Source organism: Gorilla gorilla, chromosome 8, assembly GCF_029281585.2.
Source record: "Gorilla gorilla gorilla isolate KB3781 chromosome 8, NHGRI_mGorGor1-v2.1_pri, whole genome shotgun sequence".
Taxonomy (NCBI): Eukaryota; Metazoa; Chordata; class Mammalia; order Primates; family Hominidae; genus Gorilla; species Gorilla gorilla.
In genome coordinates, this window is record NC_073232.2 from 144,913,133 (window position 1) to 144,935,129 (window position 21,997).

At 55.5% G+C, this 21,997-nt stretch overlaps 1 protein-coding gene across 1 annotated transcript in view; it reads left to right on the forward strand.

Annotated features, from left to right (window-relative positions):
• Window positions 1-21,997, forward strand: part of INPP5A (inositol polyphosphate-5-phosphatase A) — a 244,149-nt gene that overhangs the window by 1,200 nt on the left and 220,952 nt on the right. The gene's annotated exons all lie outside the window — the stretch shown is intronic.

Genomic DNA, 21,997 nt, shown 5'->3' on the forward strand with positions numbered 1-21,997 from the left:
GAATCAGGCCCCAAACCCAATTCTGGACCCTGCCCCTAACTCTGGTTCCTAGATCCCATCCTTGGCCCCTTCCTCCAACAAGCTCCTGCCCCTGAATCCTGAATCCTGAATCCTGGTCTTAAAGCCTGGGCCTTGAGCCTGCAGAATTCCCAAACCCTAACCCTTGACTCCCACCCCTGGCCCCTGTCCTCTGAGCCTAGGCCCTCCACTCTGGCTGTCAGCCCCAGCTCCTGGATGCCTGGGTGCCGGCCTCACTGTCTGTCTGTCCCTGCAGGGCCAGAGGGTAGGGTGCCCTCATTTAACCCTGCCACTTAGTATCTCTTTAGTTCTTAAATAAGGGAAGTCTGTTGAAAGCACTGTAGGACTTTATATTTCTTGTTTATTGAAGAAAAAGATGCTGAGAAGCTCTTCAGGGCCAGAAAGGGGATGCTGACTGCCTATGGCCTTTACCTTCTAGGGCCGCTCCCACCCAAGCCTCAGTCCCACCCAAGCCTCAGTCCCACCCAGGATCCCAGGGCGCCCCCATTTCTGGAGAGACCAGGGAGCTGAGGCCCAGGGCGCACTGGGAGCTCCCCAGAGGCAGGCCGGTCTGACCTAGTTTGGCGTTTCAGCCACGGTGCCACCCTGCTGTTGGTACTCGTGCTGCCAACCCAAATAAAGCAGAGTGAGGCTCCAAGTGGCCCAGGTGGAGGCCGTGGAGCCACGGACGCTCTCTCCCTCCCTCCCTAGGTGAACAGTGGGGCGCCGCACCAGCTTTATGACGGATGTGTGCCACTGATGCACGCGTGGTTTCCATTTCAGGAGGAGGTCTTGTGTCTTTGCTGGCAGCAAGCATGGGTGAAGTGTTTGATGAAGCTCAGTTCATGCACAGGCTAGGTTTGGTTTTTATTAACAAAAGGCGCTGTTTTTCTGTTTTTCTTATTTTAACTTCCAGGTGCCCATGTATTATACTGACCTGCTGGGGAGGAACTGCTTTTCCTCACACTTTATTGTTAACAACTTCATCTAGGTTTATGTTTGATCATTTTCTACAAAAGTGCCTGGCATGGGTGTGTGTCTGTATATTTGGCGTTCTATTCTAGGCTTTCCAGTAACATGTCACTATAGCATGGTTTTGTTCAGATGATTCAGATCCGTTAGCTGCGGCTTCAAAGCCTCAGAAATGTCAGGAGCATTAAGCATGCTGGGGCATTTTAGTCTCAAAGGGAAACGAGTTTTACTGTGCAGACATTCTTTCCAGTAATCTTTGATTCTGAGTTCTAGCATTTTTGTTGTGTTTCAGTTGTATACACGTATTTATCTCTGTTGATATTAAATTGGGTAACTTAATTCACTTTTGTTTAGCAACCTATTCTCTCTGAATTTTCATTTTTCTTAAAGGCTATGTGGAATTTTGCATTATGTTTATGTTTAGAAGGAACATTTGTTTAGGTCAACAGTACATAGGTTAATTCTGAAAGGTGCATTGTGATTTCAGGGCTGAGTGGAAACTTATCTGTCCGTGTCTGAAGATTTCTTAATGTGTGCAGCTCAGTCCCTGGGGGCCAGACCCAGCCTCCTTCAGTGGAAACCATCCAGGCACTCACATTCCCAGGCCCCCTTCCTTGGTTGAGGTTTGGGGTGTGGTACTTGTGGGCCAGAAGCCTGGCCGGTGGAAGGAAATTCATGAGTGAAGGAAGTTTTGGTTTCTTGGTTTGTCCTGGATTTCAGGGGACCTGCTTTGAGATTCTGTTTGCCTTTGTGCAGCCCGTCCCGTGCTGACGAACGCACCCTGCAGGCAGTGCTCAGGCTGTGAAGGAATCTTTCTCGCCCAGTCTCATCGTGTTGGAAGCCAAGCTCGTCTGTGACCAGTGCTGGAGCTGGTCACAGTTCCGAGGAGGAAGGTGTTTGAATCTGAAGCAGATATCCCGGACTATGGCGGACTCTGTTTTCCTTTTGTGCACAAGTGATAGGTGGTTTGCTTTTGCTTTTGCAGTTTTGAAAGTCTCCCCTCATAAGGGGACTCTTCCCCCTCTTGTTTTTGTTTTAGACAGGGTCTCATTCTGTCGCCGAGGCTAGAGTGCTGTAGTGGTGCGGTCACAACTCACTGCAGCCTCGACCGCCCTGACTCAGGTGAACCTCAGCATCCTAAGTAGCTGGGACCACAGGCACACGCCACCATGCCTAGCTAATTTTTGTAGAGACCAGGTTTCGCTGTGTTGTCCAGGCTGGTCTGGAACTCCTGGGCCCAAGCAATCCGCCTGCCTTGGCTTCCCAAAGTGCTGGGATTACAGGTGTGAGCCATTGTCCCTGGTCCAGAGGTCACCCCTCTCAAAACGCTGCGTGCGTCAACTTCAGCTGTGGTTTGTAGCGTCCTGGGATCCACACGGAATCTCACTCAGCAGCCCCTGTTTGCTCATCACTACTCCATCTTTGTGACCCCAGATTGGCCGTGCTGCGGGCTGCGGGGCTGTCCCCACTGGGGTTGCGTCTGACCCTGTGCAGACAGTGTTGCGGTAAATGCCTTACAGTGTACCGGTCCCCAAGCCCTTATCCCTCACTTTCCTAGAAATTATGGAGGACCCGAAAGAGTTCTTGTTTATGTTAGTTATAACTACCAATATTTCTCATATTGGGAGCTGAGACTGCATGAGAATACATAGCTCACTGCACTAGCTGGCAGAGCGATTACATCATCCCACATCACAGACACCCCCTCAGGTGTTGGCCGTTCTTCCCTAGGAGACAATGAGAATGGAAAGAGGAGTCATTTTGTAGTATTATGGAAATAGTTTTGACCTAGTCAACCTGTGAAAAGGCCTCCTCAGCCCAGTCCTCCCTCCCCAAACTGTCATGGGCACCCCTGTCTCTGGCCAGGTGGCTGGGGTGCCTGGGACTTTCCCAGGCTTATGCAGACTGCCAGACTGCCCTTGGTGAGCCCTGCAGCTGGTCTTTAATTCCTGGATTGGACTCCTGCTGTCACTACTGGTTTGCTTGGAAAGAGGTGACCAGGGGTCCATATTTAATTGTTTTGCTTTGATGTGGCTGGTTTTTTGACAAGTGAGGTTTCTGGCTTTTGGTTCCTTCCATTTTTATGAGAAGGGAATTGAGGAGGTGAATTCTTGCCAGCTGTGGCATCATAACTGCGTCCCACCCTTGCATGGTCAGGCTGCTGTTTGGTCGTGAGAACACAGCCCGCTGGCGGGTATCTGCCTGGCGGCCCTTCCTGCTGCTTGTTCGCAGCTAAGTCAGTTCTGAGCCAGTTTGCCTTTTTGCTTAGTCAGCTCCCGGGCAGCCCTGTCCCTCTGCCCAGACCTGGGGTTGCAGAACGGCTGTGAGAATGGGCTCGGCAAGTGCTCGCTGGCAGGGAGCTGAGCACCTTGCAGTCGGCAGGTGTTGAAGAGCCCTGGAAGAGCGTGGAGGTGGCGGAGCTGCTGTGGGTATGGAGTCAGTGATGGTCAGCGGTGCGGGCTGGCATCTCTCTCTGGTAGCATCAGCATTGCCTTCTTTGCCATGTGGTTCCTGGCAACACCAAAGGTACTGCCCTCTCTCCCACCTTGAAAACTCTGAACTCCGTGTTTCCTCCAGCCACTGCGGGGCATCCTGACTCTCTACCGTGGCAGCCCTTGAGTGGGGTGGGGGGGTCTCCCCTCCATGTCCTTCTCCAGGCCTCTGCCCCAGCACTCCTGCACAGCAGGGCCCAGGGCTGGGTGCGGGTTGTACCCAGCTGGCGGTGACTGGCCAGAACTTCTGCTCCCTCTGTGGATCCTCCTTCTTCTTCAGGGACGTTTCACTTGGTAATGGCTGTGCTGGGACAGAATTCACACACCATGCCCCTCACCCATTTCTTTTTCCTTTTCTTTTTTGTTTTCAGACAGGGTCTCATTCTGTGACCCAGGCTGGAGTGCGGTGGCTCACTGTAGCCTTGAACTCCTGGGCTGAAGTGATCTGAAGCCATCCTCCCGCCTCAGCCTTCTAAGTAGCTGGGACCACAGGTGCACGCTACCACACCCAGCTGATTTTTTTATTTTTATTTTTTGTAGAGATGGGGTCTTGCTGTGTTGCCCAGACTGGGCTCAAACTCCTGGGCTCAAGCAATGCTCTCATCTCTGTCTCCGGGAGTGTTGGAATCACAGGTGTGGGCCCTCACACCCAGCCCTTTCACCCATATGAGGTGTACAATTCACTGGTTTTCAGTATATTCACAGGGTGTGCAACTGTCACCACAGGCAATGGTAGAACATTTTTATCACCTCAAAAAGAAGCTGCATTAGCACCCAAGCCCCATGTCCCCCAGCCTCCCCACCCCCTGCAGTCAGTTTTCCTCTCTGTGGATTTGCCTGTCCCGGGCGTTTCACATACATGGAATCAGACAGTTTGCCCTTTGACCTGACTGCTTTCACTGAGCATATGTTAAAAGTGTCCATGTTGCAGCGTGCATCAGTCCTTCATTTCTTTCCTTCTTTGTTTTTTCTTTTAAATTATAGAGACAGGGTCTTGCTGTTCACCCAGACTGGAATACAATGGTGTGATCACAGCTCACTGTAGCCTTGACCTCCTGGCTTCAAGTGATCCTCCTGCCTTAGCCTCCTGAATAATGGGGACTACAGGCATGCACCACTATGCCCAGCTAATTCTTTTTACTTTTTGAGAAGATGAGGTCTCACTATGCTGCCTAGGCTAGTCTCAAAGTCCTGGCCTCAAGTGATCCCATGGCCTTGGCCTCCCAAAGTGGTGGGCTTACAGGCATGAGCCACAGTGCCAAGTCTCTTTATTCCTGTTTATGGCTGAATAATATTCCATTGTGTGGATACACCAAGTTTTGTTTCTGTGTTCATCAGCTGGTGGATGTTTGGCCTGTTCCCTCCTTCCGGTTCTGGTGAACAGTGGATGTTTGGCCTATTCCCACCTTTAAGTTCGGGTGAACAGTGGATGTTTGGGCTGTTCCCTCCTTCCGGTTCTGGTGAACAGTGGATGTTTGGGCTGTTCCCGCCTTCCGGTTCTGGTGAACAGTGGATGTTTGGGCTGTTCCCTCCTTCCGGTTCTGGTGAACAGTGCTGCTGTGTGCATCTTTGCAGGCGTCCCTAGGCGGACATGAGTTCTCAGTGCTGTTGGGTGTGCATAGTCTTGGCATTGCTGGGTGATGTGGTGAGTTCGTATTTAACCCTCGAGGGCCTGTCAGGCAGTCCACGGTGGCTGCCCCATGTCACATCCCTACCAGCGGGGTCCCAGGGTTCTGGTTTCTGCACCTCTCAGTGTTGGCGCCCCCGGGCTCAGGCTGGCCACCCTTCTCCCTTCCTGGGACCTCATCTAGACGCACAGCCGTAAGTGCCATCTCTGTGTGGGTGCCCACTCCCAGGGAGAAGCGCACAACCAGGATGCTAGCCTGCAGTAGGTGGGGCCCTGCTCTGCCACTCCGGCCAGAGCAGAGTGCCAGCTCTCAAGGAGGTTGGGGCGTCCTCATTTCGGAGGCAGCTGTCTTCCTCCCTGTGTGCCGGGCACAGAGGATGGGGGCGGCCTGTGGTCTGCAGGTGCCCTCCCTGCCCCTGTGCGGCAATGGGCGTGGCTGGAGGTGTCTCAGCAGTCTTTTTTTTTGCGTTGCTGTCTCTGACCCAAGATCTCGGTGCACTTTCCCTGGGAGAATTATGACCTGTTTGCCAGGGTGCATACGCGGCAGGATCGTCTGTCTGCCGGGCAGGGAGGGTTAAATATGACTGTGGTCCCGGCCCTGGCTGCAGGGTACGGGAGCTGCTTCTGCCACCTCAGGAAACCACGTCTAAATCTTGAACACCTCCTTACCTTAGACAGCATCATTTCGGGTCTGTCCTTGATTTTTAGACTTTTGGAATAAGCCTGGCAGTTCTCCGTTTGCCAGCTCTGCATGCCCCTCTCCCTCCGGCCCTGGCATTTGGGACGCAGCAGGCTGTGCTCTTTGGATTGTTACTGATTCAGCCTTTGAGAACGGCCGGCCGTGTTCTCTCTGCTCACAAACTTTCATCCCCCGTTTACTTCCTGTTTTTTTATCAGTCTCTAGAGTTGCTGAGGAGAGTTTAGATCACCCGGGTTAGGGGTGGGGGTGGGACTTCTTTGGTTTGAAATATTAACGATTCCTCATGTTTTGAAGTAAGCACCCAGATCGACCTGTCGGGCAGCGTTGGGAGAATGTCTGCACGTAGGCGTGGTCATGTCCATCCCTGTCGCCTGCGCTGCTCCGAGAAGCCCCACTCTGACCAGCACCACTGAGGAGTGTCTGTCCGTGTGGAGTTGTGGGGCAGGTGGAGCAGGGCAGAGGGCCCCGCACGGCTCTGGGATGGCTGTGCTCGGTGGGGGTCTGATTTTGGGGGAAGAGGCTGGTACTGGGGTGTTTCCGTGGACTTCTTGGGTCTGATTCAGAAGTTACAGAAATCCAGACCCGGGCCTGCCCCACCGTGAAGCATCAAATTTAGAGCCCCTCTGTCCAGGGGCTGGAGGGGCATTCGGAAGGCTTTGACCAGATCGGGGCGGCTGAGGGGGCTGCCTACGGCAGGAGACGGCAGGTCTCTCTGAGCTGTGGGGCTCACGGAGGGACAGCCTCCAGGAAGGTGGCCTCCATCCGGGAATGGGGTCCAGGTGGAGGAGGGTGGGCATCTCTCCACATGCCACTCTGTGCCCCACTGCCCCTGCCGGGGTGTTCCCGCTGTTTCCTGGGCGGGTCCTTCCGATGTGAGTGCACTCCAGTGAAATACCTGTGGGGGCCTTAGGGGAAGAGGGTGCGGAACAGGCAGGCTGTTCCCATGCGGACCTGAAAGTGCTGTCAAGTTCCCCCTTCCTTTGCTCGGTTTCATTAATTGGGATACTTGGGAATCTCAGAGCCTGGTGGGAACCAGGAACTGGGCTCAGAGGCTCTGGAGCCCCAAGTCCTACCCCACCAGGTCTGGTTGGTGCTGCCATGGGCTCAGATCTGGCGTTTTCCAAGCTCCCCCTGCTTTGTGGAGCTCTGAGCGCTGGCTCCAGGCCGGCTTTCAGGAAGGCCGACTGCCTCAATCGTGGTTGCTGCCTCCGCTCGACCTGAGATGATGAGAGTGTGGATGGCGCCTGCCCTGTGTCCACTCTTTAGGCTCTAATGTTCAAGGTGTGTTTGGAGACGTGGAAATGGCTCTGGAGGAGCGTCCACCAGGTCCTGCTTGGGTACGGGGGCCGGCAGCACCGTTGTGTTGGGATGAGTGGCCGAGGCGTCTGGGGACGTCCTGGAGCCTGCGGCCCTTGGCCGTGTCACGCCATGTGCTCATGTGACCGAGGACGCTTCCGAGGATGTGGAAGCCACCAGTCGTCCTGGGTGGGTTGGGGCTGGACACCACTTCTGGGGCAGGTCTAGGGTGATGGCGCTCCCAGCCCGCGGGGGTCTTGGTGTTGGCGCAGAAGTGGTTTCCCAGCGGCGTGCCCTGAGTGTCGGGAAAAGGCCCTCTGCTGCCACTCCAGGTTCAGAAGATGCCGCTTCTGGTTTTTCCCCGTTGTGAGTGAGAACAGCCCCACCTCCAGGAGCATGGCCTCTGGATCAGCCTGTTACTTGAACCCTGAGCCCCTGGTGGGTCTCGGTGACCTTGAGCCAGTTGTCTTCTTGATCCTTCTCTCCGACAGGAGTGTGAGACTCCTCTTTAGGGGTTGCTGGGGACCAGCTGGTTGCTGCGTCGGGGGGCCGTGCTCCCCCTTCTCTGTCTTGGAAGGTGGGTGAGGGCTTAGTAGGGCTGCCTCGGCTGCTGGGGCAGCTTTCCCTGGCCCCTTCCCCGCCTCCTTCCCACTCTGAATTGTCCTGGGCGTCTCTGCGTGGGGTCTCCTGGCTCCTGCAGATCTGTGTAGCCTGCACTGAACTGCCCCTCTTCGTGGGTGCACTGCATACCCCGGGCCCCCTGGGCTCTGGCCTGTCCCCTTGTCCCCACGTGACTGCCCAGACACTCTTCTGCCTGGCCCTTCCCTCTCGTTTCTGCCTGGGCCTGCCTGGCTGGTCTTGCCTGGCCCTGCCTTTGGTCCTGTAGGCACCAGGACTGCACTCTGGCAGGGGCAGACTCTGTTTCCTGCTCAGCAGAGCCCAGGCCTGGCCCTGGTTAGCAGGCTGTGTCATCTGCCGCAGACAGCCTTCCTTTCTGCATCCTCCCCTCTCGGGGTCCTGCATGACTGGTCCTCATTCCAGGAACCAGAGGAGATTGAAGAACCCGAGACTTGGCTTTGGCCCAAGTCCCCGTGGAGAAGAAATCCCGCCTTCAGTGCCAGGTGCCAAGCCACAGTCCAGGTTCACATGGATGCGGGGCGGGCCCCACCTCTCCTCGCATGTGCGGCCTTGGGCTGTGTTTCACCTGTCAGCCTGTCTGTGCCCAGGGAGTAGGAATCCCACCTTGCATGGTGGCTCAGGGTGGTCAGGGAGGGCGTGGCTGTCACATGGTTTCTGGACTGTCAGCCTTTGGGCTGAGTGAGGCGTTACTGCCATCAGGTGTCCTTGGAGGGGCTCTCTCCATCCTCTTCCTGGCGTCAGGTGTTCTCGGCAGCCTCTCGGTAACAGCCTGGCCTTTGCTTCTGTCTGGGGCGCGTGGCCCAGGCTGAGTAGTGCACTCGGCTGCCTGGGTGGTGTGAGGTTCTGTGAGCCCGGGCCCAGATGCCTGTGGTGAATATAACCGGGAGGGAGTGCCTGCCTCTGCCCACCTGCCTGGCATCTGGGGTTCCCGGGAGGCCGGGCACCTGCACCCTCGCCGTCGCCCTGGGCTGACCTCCCATCTCCTCATTCTCTACCCAAGCGCCCGTGGCCTGAACAGGACTTGGTTTTTCACGCCTTCATGCCTCAGCTTGAGGGGCTCTTTTTTCAAAGGGTTCCTCCTGGACGCCTCGCCTAGGCAAGCAGGGTTTTCCTCCTTCATGGGACAGCCCGCGTGCCCCCAGCCCTGTGACACGTTCTTGGTGACTCACCAACTTAGTCCCAAGCTCCCTTCCTGTCATACTGTGTTTTACCGTGACTGTGGCGTCACACTCAGGTGTGCTGGCCTTTGGCAGCAGCGTCTGGTGTGGGGACCATGGTGTCTTTTTTAATTTTTTTTTTTTTTTGAGACGGACACTCCATCGCCCAGGCTGGAGTACAATGGCGTGATCTCACCTCACTGCGACCTCCGCCTCCCAGGTTCAAGCAATTCTCCTGCCTCAGCCCCCTTAGTAGCTGGGATTACAGGCGTGCACCACCACACCCGGCTAATTTTTTTTTTGTATTTTTAGTAGAGACAGGGTTTCACCGTATTGGCCAGGCTGGTCTCGAACTCCTGACCTTGTGATCTGCCCGCATTACAGGTGTGAGCCATCGTGCCCAGCCATGGTGTCTTTATTCGGGTTCTGCTCAAATGGGTGGAGGGGTGGGGTGGGGCCAGTGCAGCTGGAAGGGAGTTGGAGGAGCTGTGGATCCGGTAGTCCCTGGACCGTGGTGGTGTTTGCGGCCACAGATGCCACGCTCAGGAGGTCAGTGGGGCCAGGGGAAGGGGTGTTGAAGTCACCGAAGGCCAGGCCAGGCCTCTGCTGCCCGTTGCCGGTGGCCCTGGAGTCGGCTCTGCTTCTGCCTCGCACCCGGCCTGGGGGTGTTCCGAGATCTGGTTGGCTTTTGTGTTTGCGCGTTTAACAGTGTTATTTACCCGGGATTTGAATAGCATGCAGTTCACCCAATGTGAGTGTATGGTTCACTGACTTTGAGAAAATATTTATGGTGTGTAACCATCACCGCACCTCAGTTTTGAGACACTTCCCTCCTCAGTCCCTGCTCCCGGCCCTGGGCCACAACTGCTTTCTGTCCCACCAGTTTCGCCTGCGCCGAGGGCACTGTATCGTGAACCACAGGCAGTGTTGTTTTCATGCGTCTGGTTTCTTTGACTTAGCATAACGCAGCGTTTTAAGGTTTGTATTGATATGCTTTGCATATCAGCAGTTTATCTGGATTTTTTTTTTTTTTTTGAGGTAGGGTCTCACTTTCACCTAGGCTGGAGTGCAGTGGCGCAGTCACCACTCACCGAAGCCTCAAACTCCTGGACTCAAGCATTCTTCCTGCTTCAGCCTCCTGAGTAGCTGGGGCCACAGGCGCAGCCACCACGCCAGGCTTTTACAATTTTTTGTAGGTATGGGGTCTCGCTATGTTGCCCAGGCTGGTCTCGAATTCCTGGCCTCAAGTGATCCTCCCACCTTGGCCTCCCAAAGTGCTGGGATGACATGTGAGCCACTGCTCCTGGGCTTGTCTGCCCTGTTTCATGGCTGAGCAGTGTCCCCTGAGTGGAGGCATACCTCGTTTCTCCAGTCGCCCACAGATGGACGTCGGGGCTATCGTGGCTAGTGTACTGTTTGTGAATATGCACGTGCCTGTGTGGACGAGGGTGTCACTGCTCTAGGGCTGGCCGAGTGGTCACTCTGTGGCTGTCTTTCCGGGAGCTGCTCAATTCTTCCCATAGTTGCTGCCCCATTCGTGCCCCGTCGAGTGGTGTGGAAGGACTCTAGCTCTTCTGCATCATGCCAGCACTTGGTGGCATTTGTCTTTTTAATTATGGCTGTGTGGTGGCATCTTGTGGTTTAACTTGCATTTCTGGTCCTACTTCCAAATAATAATTCCCCACAAGGATGGTTATCTTGCCGTGTTGGTAATGGCTTTGACAGCTGGATGACGGACGGTGTTGGCGGGCTGCCATCTGCCCACCCCTCCAGGAGGGCCTGTGGGATGCGAGGCCTCTGCTAAGAGGCTCCCGTTTGCCTGGCAGGTGGCAGGTGTGATGAGCATGGTGAGTGCAGGTGAAGCAGGAGCAGACAGGTGCGTGTCCTGGAGCTCTGCAGCTGCAGGGCGGGAGCCAGGGCTTCCGTGAGGCTCTGTGACACAGGTCGGGGCCACCCAGCCCAGCCTGGGTTCCTGCAGCCCCACTGTCTGCCCCTGGTCTGAATGGTGGGGTTGGTGTGTCTCTGTTACAGGATTGGTGTGATGACTGAGTCACTGTGCCTTAGAGTACGGAGTCAGCCTCGAGTTATTAACCAGGCATTAGAGGATGGGGTCAGCCTCCAGTTACTAACCGGGCATTATGGGATGGGGTCAGCCTCGAGTTACTAACCGGGCATTAGGGGATGGGGTCAGCCTCGAGTTACTAACCAGGCATTAGGGGATGGGGTCAGCCTCGAGTTACTAACCAGGCATTAGGGGATGGGGTCAGCCTCGAGTTACTAACCGGGCATTAGGGGATGGGGTCAGGCTCGAGTTACTAACCGGGCATTAGGGGATGGCATCAGGCTCGAGTTACTAACCTGGCATTAGGGGATGGGGTCAGCCTCGAGTTACTAACCAGGCATTAGGGGATGGGGTCAGCCTCGAGTTACTAACCGGGCATTAGGGGATGGGGTCAGCCTCGAGTTACTAACCGGGCATTAGGGGATGGGGTCAGCCTCGAGTTACTAACCGGGCATTAGAGGATGGGGTCAGGCTCGAGTTACTAACCGGGCATTAGGGGATGGGGTCAGGCTCGAGTTACTAACCGGGCATTAGGGGATGGCATCAGGCTCGAGTTACTAACCTGGCATTAGGGGATGGGGTCAGCCTCGAGTTACTAACCAGGCAGTAGAAGATGGGGTCAGTCTTGAGTTATTAGTATTTATGGGGGAGAGCAGAGAGAGCTTAGGAGACCACATTGCCACTGGTTAGGGTGAGTGGTCCCGCAGGTTAATTCACTTCACCCAGCCTCTCAGGGATGTGGTGAGGCTGCTCGGGGGGCTGTCTCAGGCCTCTGGCCGGTAGTCCCTGTCCTCTCCAGCGACCGCTCTCTCCTGGGTGTCAGTGGTTTTTGGGAGTCCAGGTGCAGGTCTCAGCAGCAACTCTGAGGTTCTGCATAGCTAGTGCCACCTGTGACACTGCTGTCACTCCAAGGTGCACCTCACCACACCTGGAGCAGCGCCCGTGAGAGGAGGGAAGCGACACCCTTGGGCTGAGCATTTCCGTGAACCGGCCGCTGTGTCCCTTGACGTGCTGAGAGGGCCTGGCTGTGAGCCTCATGGTACGAACCTTCTGAATGCAAGTGGCCAAGCCGGCATTCTGGCTGGGCTCGCTGACCACAGGACGTCCACTGTAGGACAGCTGGGAGTGGGGGTGTCTGGCTATTTCACTATTAAAACAAGTGGAAACACTATTTGGTCCCACTTGACCTCATGGAAGACGGTGGAGGTGGCAGCCGCCAGAGTCTGAGGGGCCATGGTCGCTGACCTCGCCTCCTGTTGTCTTAGATCCTTGGCACTGCAGGGGCGGTTCTGCCAGACGTAGCTGTTGTCTCTTTGGCCACCAACTGGCCCCTATGGCGTTGGCCTTCAGGGTGGTCATTGGGTGCGTGGCTCTCTAGGGTGGACCTGGCCATCCTTGGGTGACAGTGGGCCATGTGGTGGGGACTCTGCAGGCCACCTGGAAAGGGGTCCACCTGAAAGGGGCTGCACTGTGGTCCATTTGGGCCAGTGGCTTCAGTAGCCACACGCTGCTTGGTCCAGGTTCCTGCCTGAGCCCACTGAGCAGATGAGGGGGATGAGGCCCAGAGTGCGAGCCTGGTGGGCAGCTGCGGAGCCTTCGCCCTGAGCACCCTCCCTTGCCTACCTTTCAGGCTTCTGAGCGGCTGTCAGTTGCCACCTGCTGGCACTGTGACATGTTAGACTGCAGAACTGAGTGGGGAGCCCCTTCCTGTGGTCCCTGGCACTCTGACCACATGGATGAGCCTGCAAGTGTGAAGCTGAGAACTGGGTTGACTGCCTGCTGCTTTGTTTCTTGCAAAGAGTGCCTTAGTTAGGGGACAGGCCAGCCCACCGTCATCTGCCTGCAGTGTCCCTCCAGGTGGTCGGGGGACACCAGGCTTCTAGGTCAGCAAGTGTTTGCCATACCCCTGGGTGCAAAGTGGACCAGCCACTGTGTGTCATGTGGGGGGATTTGGGTGGGACTCTCAGAGGAGCTGGTTCTCTTGAGAAAGACATCTGTCCAAGTAGCACACAGACTTGTGGGGACATATGGCTTGCTTTAATTTTCTCCATCACCGTTACGGTTTTTCAGAGCTGTTGCAACTTCCTGTTTGCTGTAACGGCTGTGCCTCCCTTGCTGCTGCAGTGGGCAGTGTGTGCGTCGTACACAGGTGGAAGGTGGAGGCCTGGGCCCAGGCTGGAGGGACGTGGGGCGGGAATGGACCTGACCAGCTAGGGAACAGAGGCAGGACCCAGGGGGACAGAGGCAGGACTGACCAAGACTGTCAGAAGAGCCAGCCGGGGTCTTCTCTGAATAGTCGGCTGCACGATTAAACTGGGTTCTGCTCGGGGAGTCCCTGGGGTTCGGAGCTCTGCCTGCCTTGCGGCCCAGCCTGGCAGTACCCCCCACACAGGGGTCCAGGTGTCCTCTGATTCTGCTGTGCTGAGTCTGTCAGTGGAGGAGGAGGCCCAAGGACCAGGAGAGCTTCTGTGTGAGGCTGTGTCCTCCTGCATCCTTGTCTCCCATTCACTCGGGAGCATTTATGGGCGCCTTCTCAGAGCCTTGGTGAAGTTGGAGTGGGATACGGAGGGAGGATTGGTGGCGCCTTCTCAGAGCCTTGGTGCAATATTGAGTGGGACAGGGAGGGGATATTGGTGAATGCCTCCTCAGAGCCTTGGTGGAATATTGAGTAGGATAGGGAGGGAATATTGGTGAACACCTTCTCAGAGCCTTGGTGGCATATTGAGTAGGATAGGGAGGGAATATTGGTGAACACCTTCTCAGAGCCTTGGTGGAATATTGAGTAGGATAGGGAGGGAGGATTGGTGAACACCTTCTCAGAGCCTTGGTGGCATATTGAGTGGGATGGGGAGGGAGGATTGGTGGGCGCCTCCTCAGAGCCTTGGTGGAATATTGAGTGGGATAGGGAGGGAGGACTGGTGAACACCTCCTCAGAGCCTTGGTGGCATATTGAGTGGGATAGGGAGGGAGGATTGGTGAACACCTCCTCAGAGCCTTGGTGGCATATTGAGTGGGATAGGGAGGGAGGACTGGTGAACACCTCCTCAGAGCCTTGGTGGCATATTGAGTGGGATAGGGAGGGAGGATTGGTGAACACCTCCTCAGAGCCTTGGTGGCATATTGAGTGGGATAGGGAGGGAGGACTGGTGAACACCTCCTCAGAGCCTTGGTGGCATATTGAGTGGGATAGGGAGGGAGGATTGGTGAACACCTTCTCAGAGCCTTGGTGTGGAATATTGAGTAGGATAGGGAGGGAATATTGGTGAACGCCTTCTCAGAGCCTTGGTGGCATATGGAGTGGGATAGGGAGGGAATATTGGTGAATGCCTTCTCAGAGCCTTGGTGGAATATTGAGTGGGATAGGGAGGGAGGATTGGTGAACGCCTTCTCAGAGCCTTGGTGGAATATTGAGTGGGATAGGGAGGGAGGATTCGTGGGCGCCTCCTCAGAGCCTTGGTTAAATATTTATTCAGATGGAAGTATTTGGAATATCTGTTGTCACTTTCAGGGCCTCACTAGCCTGTTGTGCTCACAGGGCAAAGGGGTAGTGTACTGTGCTGCCTGGCTCCACGGCTGTGGTCACCGGCTTCCCTGGCCTCTGAGCTCCAGCAGGAGATGAGGGATTTGTCCAGTGGCTGGAGGGTGGCTTAGGGCACGCAGAGTCCACAGCGCAGATGGACACCGCAGAGTGGCTCCTGGGCAAGTGGCGGGGCTGGGTTCTGAGGGCTTCAGAGGATCAGAGCCAACTGGAGAATAAGGAAGGGGCAGCTGTTCAGGCTACTGAGAGGCGGGAAATGGGTACTGAGCCTGCCTGGGAAGCTGCGTGGTTGGTGCAGTTGATGTGGGTGGCATGGGTGTTGTGGGTTGTGGTTGGCATGGTTGGTGTGGGTGGCATGGGTAGCATGGTCCATGTGGGTGGCATGATTGGTACTGATGTGGGTAGCGTGGTTGGTCCATGTGGGTAGTATGGGTGGCGTGGTATTGTGTGTGGCATGATTGCTGTGGTTGGTGTGATCAATGTGGGTGGCGTGGTATTGTGTGTGGCATGATTGGTGTGGTTGGCGTTGTTGGCACTGATGTGGGTAGCGTGGTTGGTCCCTGTGGGTAGTATGGGTGGCGTGGTATTGTGTGTGGCATGATCGGTGTGGGTGGTGTGATCAATGTGGGTGGTGTGGTTGGCATTGATGTGGGTAGCATGGGTGGTATGGGTGGCATGGTGTGGGTGGCATGGGTAGCATGGTCCATGTGGGTGGCATGATTGGCATGGATGTGGGTAGTGTGGTTGGTCCCTGTGGGTAGTATGGGTGGCATGGTATTGTGTGTGGCATGATCGGTATGGGTGGCGTGGTTGGCATTGATGTGGGTAGCACGGGCAGTGTGGGTGGTGTGGCCGCTGTGGGTGACATAGGTGGTGTGGCTGGTGTGGTTAGTGGGTGGCATAGATGGCATGGTGGGTTGGGGGGTGTGGATGGCAAGCGGCAGGACCAGGTGCTGCAGGCTGGGTGGTGATATGTGATGGTGTTCAGGCCCCTGTTCCTTCACCGTGCTGGGGAAGAGCGCTCCTGATCCCTCTGTGAGACCAGTGAGAAGATGTCATAGGAGAGGCTGTTGTCCCCTGGGTACATTCACCCCATTTTACAGGCGCTGGCCCAGTGGAGCTGTGGGGCCTATCTGTTTTTTTGAACTTCTGATAAGTTGCCTGGCCGGAAGGGGAAGAAGGGGGGCTTGGGCTGGGGCGTGGCCACGCTGGGAGGATGAGGAGCTTGAAGTGACTCAGGGGACCTGGCGCCGTTGGTGTGTGCTCACAAAGTGCACGGGGTGACCAGGAGCCTCTGGACAGTGGGGCCGTCCTGACTCGCCTCCTGAGAGCCGTGGGTCACAAACTCAAATGCACACACTTGGGGCTTCTATCCTGTCAGGGAGAGAGTTCAAGTGTATCCTAGCATCTTGGAGAAAATTGGTCTATGAACTTTGATAACCTTGACAATTTTAGTTTAGTTTTTGTGCAGAGTGACCCAGACAGGCACAACACTGACACACCTTGTCACACTCTGCAGGGTGTTTTGTTGCCCTCAGCACGTGTGGCCTGCACAGACAGACCAGGGGGTGACTTCAGCGTTTTATGGCAGCTGCTGCATTAGGAATCTGCGTCACAGATGAAAAACACGTGTTTCACCTTTTTGTAAGAGGATGAACAGCCTCTCACCTGCTGGAATTCACCTTGGCTCAGCGCTTGGTGCTTTTGATGGAGAAAATTCAGTTCCGGACTTGGGTGGAACCTGAGTTGGGGTCTGCTGTGCCCTGGTGTCTCGGGGGGCTGCCCGGCCCCTGAAGTGGAGGAGCTGCCTTCGCCCAGGCATCTGTCCCAGCCTGCGGGCTACCTTCCTTGTGCAGATGCCCGGCCCGGCCTGGCCCCCGTGCTGAAGTTGCCAGATGTATAGGTCCTCCTTGATGGCACGCTCCGGGGGCTGTCACTGTGCCACCTGTGTCCTCCTGTGGCTTTGTCCTGCAGGCGTTGTGAGGTCATGCAGCATTTTAACTGCTGTGAAATTTGCTCCACCGAGTGAACACACCAGAATGCATCCACAGACCCACAGTGGACACTGAGGCTGTTTCCTGTTCGGCTGTCACATGGGCTGATGCGGCGAGCCCTCTCCGTGCACCTCCACGGGGACCAGGGCCAGAATATCTGGCACCTGTTGGGGCTGGTGGAAGCTGCTCTCCAGTGTGCCAAGTTTCTGTACACACATGCACATCACACACTTGCACACCACAGGCACACACATGCATGTACAAGCATGCACTACACAGGTGCATATGTACACACCATACACACGCACAACATACATACACATACATGCATACCGCATAGGCACACACATATGCATCACACACATGCTCTTCACACACTCCCACCAGGCCATCGGAGAGTCCCTGATATTCCACATCCTTGACAACTTTTGTTGTGGTCAGGCTTTAAAATGTGACCTATTAGATGTGTAAGATGGCATCTGTTATAATTTAATTTGCATTGCCTTGGTTACTTGTATTATCATTTTTGGGATTTTTTTTTGGTTTTCTATGATTTTGATTTTAGAACTTTGGAGCCCTTGCAGATCTTGTATTTAGGTTGCTGATAAGTTATTTGATGAGGCAGTGACTGTAGGGTTTGTGGAATAGACACTTCTGTCATTGTGCTTCCTGATGCTGAGTGACAGGCTTGTGACTTCTCAGGATGGTGTTTACTGATGGGTGTAGAGAGGTCACTTTCTGTGGCACTCTTGGCTGAAAGTTTTCTTCCTGAGTCTCATTGCACGCCCATGTTGTGGCCTTTGTGTTTGTGTTTCTTTTGTATGCTGTGACACCGGTTTGGTAAGTCTGAGTGGAGATTTGGTCAGTTCTGCCTAAAGGCCGACGGGCCCGGCTTTCTGGGGAGAAGGTTTTCCCTTGGAGAGGGGTATCCTTTGGTGTCTGTTGCCGCTGTGACCGACTGTCTCACATGAGGGATGGAGTCCAGGCTGGGGCACCCTCGCCCGGGGCCACTGTGACTCCCGTGGAGCCTGGGATTTGTTCCAGCTAGGCCACGGGTCACAGTGCTCAGTGCCGGGCAGATGTGGGCTCCTGGAGCAGTGCCCTCCTGCAGCACGCGGGCACCTGGCCTGTGCCACACCTGTGCAGTGTCACCGTGCTGCCGAGGAGCCCCCATGCAGAGTCACGAGGGGGGTTTCCCCAATTGCTTAATGCCAACAAGAGACCTGCGCAGAAATCGGAAGAAAATGGCCTCTCTCAGTTGCTGGTTCAGCTGCTCATTTTTGTGTAGGGCCGTGTCAATTTTTTCTTCTTGCCTCTTTTCTGAGTTGATGTTGATGCCGGCAAGTGCAGAGGGTCATTGAGTGCTGGTTTGAACCTGGTGCCTATGGAATTGATGTCTGTCAGACTTAGGGTGTAACCACAGGTTGTGAGGTCATTTTGAGGGGTCAGACCATATTTGGGTTAAAAGGGGCCCGAGTGTCTCGGGCTGCAGGGAGGTGAGGCCTCCTGGAGGTACTTACCTTAGTTTTCTGTTGAATGCCTCTGGGCCTGGGCGGGGAGGGCCATAGCCTGAAGTGTGCATCTTACCCTGGGTCTCTGTTCAGAGTGTGGCAGCCACGGCTTATGGCAGGAGTGACGCCAGGCTGGACAGAGCCAGGTGAGGCGCTGTGCTCCCTCAGTCCGTCCCGCGTGCCCGCCTCCTGCTGCGAGAATTCTAGTCCCTGTCTTCCCAGTGGACCCGGGGGCTGGACTGTGGTCATTTTCACTGTTGAAAGTGAGAAGATTCTCACCCATGAAAAATTAAATTGATGTAGAACCTAAACATGGCCACCGTGTCTTCTTAACTGGTAGTAAAAGCCACCTGGCTGTCCAGGTGGAGGCTCCGCAGGGCAGGCCAGAGTATCTGGAGGTGTCAGCAGGGGAGGGGCGCTCTGTGTCCTGATAGCCTTCCCGCCAGCTGCGCACGTGATGGGGTGTGCCAAGGGCCATGCAGAGCCGCGACTTCCCCAAGCCGCTCCGGGTGTCCCCGGCCCACGCGCTGAGCACGCGTGCACATGCTCGCTGGTGCCCGTGGCTCTCCTGAGAGGCCCCTCGCTCCGGGGCTAATCATGGTTAATCCCACATGGTCCTCGCCTGACATCCAGTCCCCCCTCCTCAGGCCCTGACAGCTGCATGGTGTGTTGGTATTTCTGCCTCCTGAAGCCACGTCCATGTCGGCTCCTGTGCAGTAGAGACCGGAGTCTCCATCAAGCTCCCTCTGGGGGCGGGTGGTGCATATGCATGGGGTCCACTTGTCCCTCACGTCCAGTCTCCTGTGGCTGGAAGAGCTCCAGGTGTGGGGAGAGGCCAGCTGCAGCTGCCGATGAGGAGCGCTGTGGGAGGAGCCCTTCCTCCTTCTCCCTGGAGCTGGGGGACGCTCCAGGTAGGGAGGCGGTGGCCTTGGCAGCATTGGGCTCAGTGCTAGCCTAGCCTCACTGCCATCGCATGCAGTTGACCAGCTTCTTGACATCCTTTGCCTAAACTCCTCAGGGTCAGCGTGGGACCAGGATATTCCATGTGGCTTTTGGAGCTGGCAGTCGCCTTGCAGTGGTGATTCCCAGGTGGAACCCTCAGGCAGCTGTGCGCTGCAGCCTCCGGGGCCATGGGTGTGTGGCTCTGGGAGCTGCCGTTCCCTCCACACCCCTTAGGGAAGTCCTCTGCTCACGGTGCCCACCCTGGCCGAGCCCAGCCAGCTGGAGTCTTCCTCCCAGACCCATCGGCCTCCTCGGGACAGTCCAGCCCCGTCCTCTGGCCCATGCCATCTCTGTTCCCGCCTCCTGCCCAGCCAGTTTCCTGAGGTTCCCTGAGCTTGCCCAGCTGGCCACTCACTGCCTCATGGTCCTTGATCACACACAGACGTGGTGGTGTGCTCGCCTCTGGAGGAAGGCTGCCCGCCGCTCGGGGCCGTCGGTGTCTTCGGAGCTGTGGCAGCTCTCTTAGGGCCAGCTCCATCTCCCCTCCCCCGGCCCTGCTGAGTGAAGCGCACATGTGGTAAAGCTGCCCCATCAGTGGGGGGTTAGTCCTGTCATTTGGGGAAGCCTGTGTTGGCTGCATTTATTGTTGTCGATATTACTTTTAATTAGGACAAAATTCAGGCACCATAAAACCTACACAGTTCAGTGTTTTAGCGTGTTCACAAGGTCGTGTGAGCTTCGTCCCTGATTTCAGAATGTTTTTATCACCTCTGAAAGAAACCCAGTACCCATTTGATGACACCCTCCTTTCCCCCCTTCCCTCAACCACGAAGCCACTTCTGTCTCTGTGGATTGACCTGGATGTTTCATGCAAATGGAATCAAACAGCGTGTGGCCTTCGCATCGTACTTCACGTACTCAGCACGTGTGTTCCAGGGACCTCACTCACTCAGCACGTGTGTTCCAGGGACCTCACTCACTCAGCACGTGTGTTCCAGGGACTCCATTTACTCAGCACGTGTGTTCCAGGGACCTCACTTACTCAGCACGTGTGTTCCAGGGACCTCAGTTACTCAGCACGTGTGTTCCAGGGACGTCAGTTACTCAGCACGTGTGTTCCAGGGACTCCATTTACTCAGCACGTGTGTTCCAGGGACCTCAGTTACTCAGCACGTGTGTTCCAGGGACTCCATTTACTCAGCACATGTGTTCCAGGAACCTCAGTTACTTAGCACGTGTGTTCCAGGGACTCCATTTACTCAGCATGTGTGTTCTGGGCTCGCCTGTGCTTCTTCCTCATGACTGAATGCTGTTTATTGTGCGGAGATCACATTTCATGTATCTGCTCATCAGTTGATGGACATGAGTGTCCATGTGCAAGTTGCTGTGTGAACATGTGTCTCCAGCTCTCTCGGGTGTAGACCTGCTTGTGGGGTTGCTGTGTGAACATGTGTCTTCAGCTCTCTCGGGTGTAGACCTGCTTGTGGAGTTGCTGGGTCACGATGTGTCTCCAGCTCTCTCGGGTGTAGACCTGCTTGTGGAATTGCTGTGTGAACCTGTGTCTCCAGCTCTCTTGGGTGTAGACCTGCTTGTGGAATTGCTGTGTGAACCTGTGTCTCCAGCTCTCTTGGGTGTAGACCTGCTTGTGGAGTTGCTGTGTGAACCTGTGTCTGCAGCTGTCTCGGGTGTAGACCTGCTTGTGGAATTGCTGGGTCACGATGTGTCTGCAGCTCTCTTGGGTGTAGACCTGCTTGTGGAGTTGCTGTGTGAACATGTGTCTCCAGCTCTCTTGGGTGTAGACCTGCTTGTGGAGTTGCTGTGTGAACCTGTGTCTGCAGCTGTCTCGGGTGTAGACCTGCTTGTGGAATTGCTGGGTCGCGATGTGTCTTCAGCTCTCTTGGGTGTAGACCTGCTTGTGGAGTTGCTGTGTGAACATGTGTCTCTAGCTCTCTTGGGTGTAGACCTGCTTGTGGAGTTGCTGTGTGAACCTGTGTCTGCAGCTGTCTCGGGTGTAGACCTGCTTGTGGAATTGCTGGGTCACGATGTGTCTGCAGCTCTCTTGGGTGTAGACCTGCTTGTGGAGTTGCTGTGTGAACATGTGTCTCCAGCTCTCTTGGGTGTAGACCTGCTTGTGGAGTTGCTGTGTGAACCTGTGTCTGCAGCTGTCTCGGGTGTAGACCTGCTTGTGGAATTGCTGGGTCACGATGTGTCTTCAGCTCTCTTGGGTGTAGACCTGCTTGTGGAGTTGCTGTGTGAACATGTGTCTCCAGCTCTCTCGGGTGTAGACCTGCTTGTGGAGTTGCTGTGTGAACCTGTGTCTCCAGCTCTCTTGGGTGTAGACCTGCTTGTGGAGTTGCTGTGTGAACATGTGTCTCCAGCTCTCTTGGGTGTAGACCTGCTTGTGGAGTTGCTGTGTGAACCTGTGTCTGCAGCTGTCTCGGGTGTAGACCTGCTTGTGGAATTGCTGGGTCACGATGTGTCTTCAGCTCTCTTGGGTGTAGACCTGCTTGTGGAGTTGCTGTGTGAACGTGTGTCTCCAGCTCTCTCGGGTGTAGACCTGCTTGTGGAGTTGCTGTGTGAACCTGTGTCTCCAGCTCTCTTGGGTGTAGACCTGCTTGTGGAGTTGCTGTGTGAACATGTGTCTCCAGCTCTCTTGGGTGTAGACCTGCTTGTGGAGTTGCTGTGTGAACCTGTGTCTGCAGCTGTCTCGGGTGTAGACCTGCTTGTGGAATTGCTGGGTCACGATGTGTCTTCAGCTCTCTTGGGTGTAGACCTGCTTGTGGAGTTGCTGGGTCACGTGATAATTCTGACTTTTTAAGGAACTGCCAGACTCTTTCCACAGCAGCTGCAGCATTTTTCGTTCTTGTGAGCAGTGTCTGAGGGCTGCAGACTTTCAACACCACAGAACAGTACTCATGATTGTCCATCTTTTTTACTGTAACCGTCCTGGTGGGTGTGCAGTGGTGTCTCCTGGTGGCTTTGAATTGCATTTCCCTATGAGTAATCATGTCGAGTGTCTTTCATGTGCTTACGGGGTATTTGTAGATCT